Source organism: Schistocerca serialis, unplaced genomic scaffold, assembly GCF_023864345.2.
Source record: "Schistocerca serialis cubense isolate TAMUIC-IGC-003099 unplaced genomic scaffold, iqSchSeri2.2 HiC_scaffold_322, whole genome shotgun sequence".
Classification (NCBI taxonomy): Eukaryota; Metazoa; Arthropoda; class Insecta; order Orthoptera; family Acrididae; genus Schistocerca; species Schistocerca serialis.
Genome location: NW_026047892.1, coordinates 12,501 through 20,000, shown reverse-complemented (window position 1 = coordinate 20,000; position 7,500 = coordinate 12,501). Strand labels below are relative to the sequence as shown.

At 54.7% G+C, this 7,500-nt stretch overlaps 3 non-coding genes across 3 annotated transcripts in view; all 3 read left to right on the top strand.

Moving 5' to 3' along the window:
• The first annotated feature begins 3,349 nt into the window (after positions 1 to 3,349).
• Positions 3,350 to 5,258, top strand: LOC126445075 (small subunit ribosomal RNA). The gene has a single exon (XR_007582901.1). It is a non-coding gene; the product is annotated as a small subunit ribosomal RNA (ribosomal RNA).
• A 355-nt stretch (positions 5,259 to 5,613) lies between these two features.
• Positions 5,614 to 5,768, top strand: LOC126445080 (5.8S ribosomal RNA). The gene has a single exon (XR_007582904.1). It is a non-coding gene; the product is annotated as a 5.8S ribosomal RNA (ribosomal RNA).
• A 188-nt stretch (positions 5,769 to 5,956) lies between these two features.
• Positions 5,957 to 7,500, top strand: part of LOC126445079 (large subunit ribosomal RNA) — a 4,240-nt gene continuing 2,696 nt past the window's right edge. The window contains exon 1 of the ribosomal RNA XR_007582903.1: positions 5,957 to 7,500. This exon is cut by the window's right edge and continues 2,696 nt beyond it. This is a non-coding gene — a ribosomal RNA (large subunit ribosomal RNA).

The window sequence follows — 7,500 nt, the reverse complement described above, 5'->3', positions numbered from 1 at the left end:
ACCTACGTTGTGCCTTAACCTAACCTATGTTGTGCCTTAACCTAACCTACGTTGTGCCTTAACCTAACCTACGTTGTACCTTAACCTAACCTACGTTGTGCCTTAACCTAACCTATGTTGTGCCTTAACCTAACCTACGTTGTGCCTTAACCTAACCTACGTTGTGCCTTAACCTAACCTACGTTGTGCCTTAACCTAACCTACGTTGTGCCTTAACCTAACCTACGTTGTGCCTTAACCTAACCTACGTTGTGCCTTAACCTAACCTATGTTGTGCCTTAACCTAACCTATGTTGTGCCTTAACCTAACCTATGTTGTGCCTTAACCTAACCTATGTTGTGCCTTAACCTAACCTATGTTGTGCCTTAACCTAACCTACGTTGTACCTTAACCTAACCTACGTTGTGCCTTAACCTAACCTACGTTGTGCCTTAACCTAACCTACGTTGTGCCTTAACCTAACCTACGTTGTGCCTTAACCTAACCTACGTTGTGCCTTAACCTAACCTACGTTGTGCCTTAACCTAACCTACGTTGTGCCTTAACCTAACCTACGTTGTGCCTTAACCTAACCTACGTTGTGCCTTAACCTAACCTATGTTGTGCCTTAACCTAACCTATGTTGTGCCTTAACCTAACCTATGTTGTGCCTTAACCTAACCTATGTTGTGCCTTAACCTAACCTATGTTGTGCCTTAACCTAACCTATGTTGTGCCTTAACCTAACCTATGTTGTGCCTTAACCTAACCTATGTTGTGCCTTAACCTAACCTATGTTGTGCCTTAACCTAACCTATGTTGTGCCTTAACCTAACCTACGTTGTGCCTTAACCTAACCTACGTTGTGCCTTAACCTAACCCATATTGTACCTTAACCTAACCCATATTGTACCTTAACCTAACCCATATTGTACCTTAACCTAACCCATATTGTACCTTAACCTAACCCATATTGTACCTTAACGTAACCTAATTTGTGCCTTAACGTAACCTAATTTGTGCCTTAACGTAACCTAATTTGTGCCTTAACGTAACCTAATTTGTGCCTTAACGTAACCTAATTTGTGCCTTAACGTAACCTAATTTGTGCCTTAACGTAACCTAATTTGTGCCTTAACGTAACCTAATTTGTGCCTTAACGTAACCTAATTTGTGCCTTAACGTAACCTAATTTGTGCCTTAACGTAACCTAATTTGTGCCTTAACGTAACCTAATTTGTGCCTTAACGTAACCTAATTTGTGCCTTAACGTAACCTAATTTGTGCCTTAACGTAACCTAATTTGTGCCTTAACGTAACCTAATTTGTGCCTTAACGTAACCTAATTTGTGCCTTAACGTAACCTAATTTGTGCCTTAACGTAACCTAATTTGTGCCTTAACGTAACCCATGTTGTGCCTTAACGTAACCCATGTTGTGCCTTAACGTAACCCAATTTGTGCCTTAACGTAACCCATGTTGTGCCTTAACCTAACCTATATTGTGCCTCAACCTAACCTATATTGCGCCTTAACCTGACGCACGTTGTCGCTGAACCTGCTCTGTAATTGTTATGCAACTCGTTAAATTAGTGTAGTGTTGCCTAACCGCAACCCTCGCAATATAGTTCGCTATTCGCACTGCCCGGTCCCCTGTGTATCGCGTCATGTTAAACACCTTGCAGGTGTTGCTGACTTTCCACATGCTCCTGCTATACACTGTAATGTGGATAGCAGCAGGACGTACATGCCCCCCCCCCTTCCCCCCTGCCTTCGCAAGCTGGTCGTTGAGAAGTTTGCATGTTCAATGCCCTTCGCATGCCGACGTACTCAGCCTACGTTGTGGTACGGCCTGTCACCTGTCCGCCGATGTACGCAAAACCCACAAACTGTACTGCACATTGGTCCGTATGTACTGAATGATACATCGTGGCACATGTGTGACCGTACGACGACTGCGCCTAGCAACGGCAGACCATACAGTCCAAATATTGTGCACGCAGCTACGTGTCGTCTCCCTATAAGAGCTGGATTGCAGTGTGGTACGCCATTCAGACGTGTGGGAGGAACGGACGCCCTGGATGGCGATCAGCATGAGCAGTCTGTTGATGTAGTGGAGCGTGTATTCGGACGTAGTCGTCTCTTCTCACACACCGTGATAGCATGTTGCACCGCGTTCCACATCTGCGACATCCTGCAGAGGCCGGCTGACAGTCGTTCGCGCAATGGACACCGCATACGTACGGGGGCTACCTTCCACGTGTTCTCGAGGCGTGCACATGTTGTTGCGTCTATGTGGGCAGACGTAGTGTGTTGTGACACCTGACACAGGCATGCAATACTCGTTGCAAATGGCGATGGACGTCTACGTTTGCTGGTGACGTTACGCAAATGAACAACAGGTAACCCGTTGTGGTGCGGTTGTTCTCGCTAGAGGTGAATCAGTGTTGGCGACGATCGGTCGAGCTATTAACCGGTTGTTTCAGGGATACCCACCATGCCCACGAACGTGAAAGGGGACCCACCATTGCCCACGACGCGAAAGGGGATCTGGGGTGTGAGGCGATACGCGGCGGTGGCTGGGTGGGACCGTCCCCGGCCGGTGAGGGGGGGCCGCCCGGCGTGCTGGCAGCGCGGTGCGTGGGCGCACGCGCTTACAGCCGGCTGGTGGGGCGGCCAGTGGCAGGCGCGCCGGCCGACGGACGCGGCAGGCGGCGCAGCTGCCGCGCCGGCGCCCCCTGCTCGCGGCGCCTTGCGGCCAAAGTAGGTCCTCGCGGGCCCGGTGCGAAGCCGCGGTGGCCATCTGCAGTGTGCTGGTCCGATTGAGGACTGTGTGCGCTGAGGATGCGCCGCCGCCCGGCGCTCGGCGCCGCGACGGCCGTCTGCCTGCTCGGTCGCCCCAGCGGTTCTCGCAGGTGGTTTGTATCGCAGCTGTGCGGACGTGTTGGCGCGTGCGCTGTGCTGGGAGAGTTCGCTTCGGCACCCAAGTGGGGCTTTTGTCCTTCTGTGGCGCTGGCGTTGGAGCTGCCGGTCACCGTAGGTGGCGCGTGTTGTCTCCCGCCGGCAATGCCACGACAGCACGCTCCCGGGCCTCTGTCGGCAGCGGCAAGCCTCAGTTGGGAGCACGGGTGGTCGCACCTAAAGCGTCTACTCGCCTAACTCCGGGCGATTGCGCCTCTCTCGAACCCGACCAAGTACTTAGGACGGCGCTGCGCGCCGCCGGGACCTGAGAGGGTTTCGAGGTGTGTTGTGCAGGGGAGCTCAGCCTCCTCCTGTTTGCAGAATAATTGAAGCGGACGCTTGCGTGTTCGCGCGGGCCCCCGGGACACCACTCCCGGGCGGCCGGCTGCTCAGCTCTAGTTGACGCAGCTCCCTGGTTGATCCTGCCAGTAGTCCATATGCTTGTCTCAAAGATTAAGCCATGCATGTCTCAGTACAAGCCGCATTAAGGTGAAACCGCGAATGGCTCATTAAATCAGTTATGGTTCCTTAGATCGTACCCACGTTACTTGGATAACTGTGGTAATTCTAGAGCTAATACATGCAAACAGAGTCCCGACCAGAGATGGAAGGGGACGCTTTTATTAGATCAAAACCAATCGGTCGGCTCGTCCGGTCCGTTTGCCTTGGTGACTCTGAATAACTTTGGGCTGATCGCACGGTCCTCGTACCGGCGACGCATCTTTCAATGTCCTGCTTATAAACTGTCGATGGTAGGTTCTGCGCCTACCATGGTTGTAACGGGTAACGGGAATCAGGGTTCGATTCCGGAGAGGGAGCCTGAGAAACGGCTACCACATCCAAGGAAGGCAGCAGGCGCGCAAATTACCCACTCCCGGCACGGGGAGGTAGTGACGAAAATAACGATACGGGACTCATCCGAGGCCCCGTAATCGGAATGAGTACACTTTAAATCCTTTAACGAGTATCTATTGGAGGGCAAGTCTGGTGCCAGCAAGCCGCGGTAATTCCAGCTCCAATAGCGTATATTAAAGTTGTTGCGGTTAAAAAGCTCGTAGTTGGATTTGTGTCCCACGCTGTTGGTTCACCGCCCGTCGGTGTTTAACTGGCATGTATCGTGGGACGTCCTGCCGGTGGGGCGAGCCGAAGGCGTGCGACCGCCTCGTGCGGTGCTCGTGCGTCCCGAGGCGGACCCCGTTGAAATCCCTACCAGGGTGCTCTTTATTGAGTGTCTCGGTGGGCCGGCACGTTACTTTGAACAAATTAGAGTGCTTAAAGCAGGCAAGCCGCCTGAATACTGTGTGCATGGAATAATGGAATAGGACCTCGGTTCTATTTTGTTGGTTTTCGGAACCCGAGGTAATGATTAATAGGGACAGGCGGGGGCATTCCGTATTGCGACGTTAGAGGTGAAATTCTTGGATCGTCGCAAGACGAACAGAAGCGAAAGCATTTGCCAAGTATGTTTTCATTAATCAAGAACGAAAGTTAGAGGTTCGAAGGCGATCAGATACCGCCCTAGTTCTAACCATAAACGATGCCAGCCAGCGATCCGCCGCAGTTCCTCCGATGACTCGGCGGGCAGCCCTCCGGGGAAACCAAAGCTTTTGGGTTCCGGGGGAAGTATGGTTGCAAAGCTGAAACTTAAAGGAATTGACGGAAGGGCACCACCAGGAGTGGAGCCTGCGGCTTAATTTGACTCAACACGGGAAACCTCACCAGGCCGGACACCGGAAGGATTGACAGATTGATAGCTCTTTCTTGATTCGGTGGGTGGTGGTGCATGGCCGTTCTTAGTTGGTGGAGCGATTTGTCTGGTTAATTCCGATAACGAACGAGACTCTAGCCTGCTAAACTAGTCGCGTGACATCCTTCGTGCTGTCAGCGATTACTTTTCTTCTTAGAGGGACAGGCGGCTTCTAGCCGCACGAGATTGAGCAATAACAGGTCTGTGATGCCCTTAGATGTTCTGGCCGCACGCGCGCTACACTGAAGAATCAGCGTGTCTTCCTAGGCCGAAAGGTCGGGGTAACCCGCTGAACCTCCTTCGTGCTAGGGATTGGGGCTTGCAATTGTTCCCCATGAACGAGGGAATTCCCAGTAAGCGCGAGTCATAAGCTCGCGTTGATTACGTCCCTGCCCTTTGTACACACCGCCCGTCGCTACTACCGATTGAATGATTTAGTGAGGTCTTCGACTGGTACGCGGCATTGACTCTGTCGTTGCCGATGCTACGGAAAGATGACCAAACTTGATCATTTAGAGGAAGTAAAAGTCGTAACAAGGTTTCCGTAGGTGAACCTGCGGAAGGATCATTACCGACTAGACTGCATGTCTTTCGATGTGCGTGTCGTGTCGCGCAACACGCAGCTACCTGTACGGCTCGCAGTAGCCGTGCGCCCGCGTGCGGAACCCACGCGTTCGTCTCAAAACTAACGGCAATGTTGTGTGGTACGAGCGCTGAAGCGCTGGAGCGGCTGGCCTGCGGCACCTGGCGCCTGGCGCCGGTTTTTGAATGACTTTCGCCGACTGCCTGTCCGCTCCGGTGTGGAGCCGTACGACGCCCATCGGCCGTGAGGCCGTTGGACACTGAACGGCTGGAACAGGGCCGCCACACGCCTCAGTCCCGCCTATGCAACTGTCTCGAAAGAGATGTGGAAACTATGAAAAGATCACCCAGGACGGTGGATCACTCGGCTCGTGGGTCGATGAAGAACGCAGCAAATTGCGCGTCGACATGTGAACTGCAGGACACATGAACATCGACGTTTCGAACGCACATTGCGGTCCATGGATTCCGTTCCCGGGCCACGTCTGGCTGAGGGTCGGCTTACGTATACTGAAGCGCGCGGCGTTTGCCCCGCTTCGCAGACCTGGAGTGTCGTGGCCGCCTGTGGGGCCGGCCGCGTCTCCTTAAACGTGCGATGCGCGCCCGTCGCCTGGCGGTTCGCATACCGGTACTTACTCCGTAGCGTGCACAGCCGGCTGGCGGTGTGGCGTGCGACACCTCGTACAACGACCTCAGAGCAGGCGAGACTACCCGCTGAATTTAAGCATATTACTAAGCGGAGGAAAAGAAACTAACAAGGATTCCCCCAGTAGCGGCGAGCGAAACAGGGAAGAGTCCAGCACCGAACCCGCAGGCTGCCGCCTGTCGTGGCATGTGGTGTTTGGGGAGGGTCCACTACCCCGACGCCTCGCGCCGAGCCCAAGTCCCAACTTGAATGAAGCCACGGCCCGTAGAGGGTGCCAGGCCCGTAGCGGCGGTGCGAGCGTCGGCGGGACCTCTCCTTCGAGTCGGGTTGCTTGAGAGTGCAGCTCCAAGTGGGTGGTAAACTCCATCTGAGACTAAATATGACCACGAGACCGATAGCGAACAAGTACCGTGAGGGAAAGTTGAAAAGAACTTTGAAGAGAGAGTTCAAAAGTACGTGAAACCGTTCTGGGTAAACGTGAGAAGTCCGAAAGGTCGAACGGGTGAGATTCACGCCCCATCCGGCCACTGGCCTCCGCCCTCGGCAGATGGGGCCGCCGCCCGCGCGGAGCAATTCGCGGCGGGGTCGTGTCCGGTTGCCTTTCCACTCGCCGCGGGGCGGGGCCGTTCCGGTGTGCGGTGGGCCGCACTTCTCCCCTAGTAGGACGTCGCGACCCGCTGGGTGCCGGCCTACGGCCCGGGTGCGCAGCCTGTCCTTCCGCGGGCCTCGGTTCCGCGTCTGTTGGGCAGTAGCCCCGGTGTCCTGGCTGGCTGCCCGGCGGTATATCTGGAGGAGTCCGAATTCGCCCCTTTGGGCGCTCGGGCTCCCGGCAAGCGCGCGCGGTTCTTCCCGGATGACGGACCTACCTGGCCCGGCCCCCGGACCCCGCGCCGCTGTTGGCTCGGGATGCTCTCGGGCGGAATAATCGCTCCCGTCAGCGGCGCTTCAGCTTTGGACAATTTCACGACCCGTCTTGAAACACGGACAAGGAGTCTAACATGTGCGCGAGTCATTGGGCTGTACGAAACCTAAAGGCGTAATGAAAGTGAAGGTCTCGCCCTTGCGCGGGCCGAGGGAGGATGGGGCTTCCCCGCCCTTCACGGGGCGGCGGCCTCCGCACTCCCGGGGCGTCTCGTCCTCATTGCGAGGTGAGGCGCACCTAGAGCGTACACGTTGGGACCCGAAAGATGGTGGAACTATGCCTGGCCAGGACGAAGTCAGGGGAAACCCTGATGGAGGTCCGTAGCGATTCTGACGTGCAAATCGATCGTCGGAGCTGGGTATAGGGGCGAAAGACTAATCGAACCATCTAGTAGCTGGTTCCCTCCGAAGTTTCCCTCAGGATAGCTGGTGCTCGTACGAGTCTCATCCGGTAAAGCGAATGATTAGAGGCCTTGGGGCCGAAACGACCTCAACCTATTCTCAAACTTTAAATGGGTGAGATCTCCGGCTTGCTTGATATGCTGAAGCCGCGAGCAAACGACTCGGATCGGAGTGCCAAGTGGGGCCTCTTTTTGGTAAGCAGAACTGGCGCTGTGGGATGAACCAAACGCCGAGTTAAGGCGCCCGAATCGACGCTCCATGG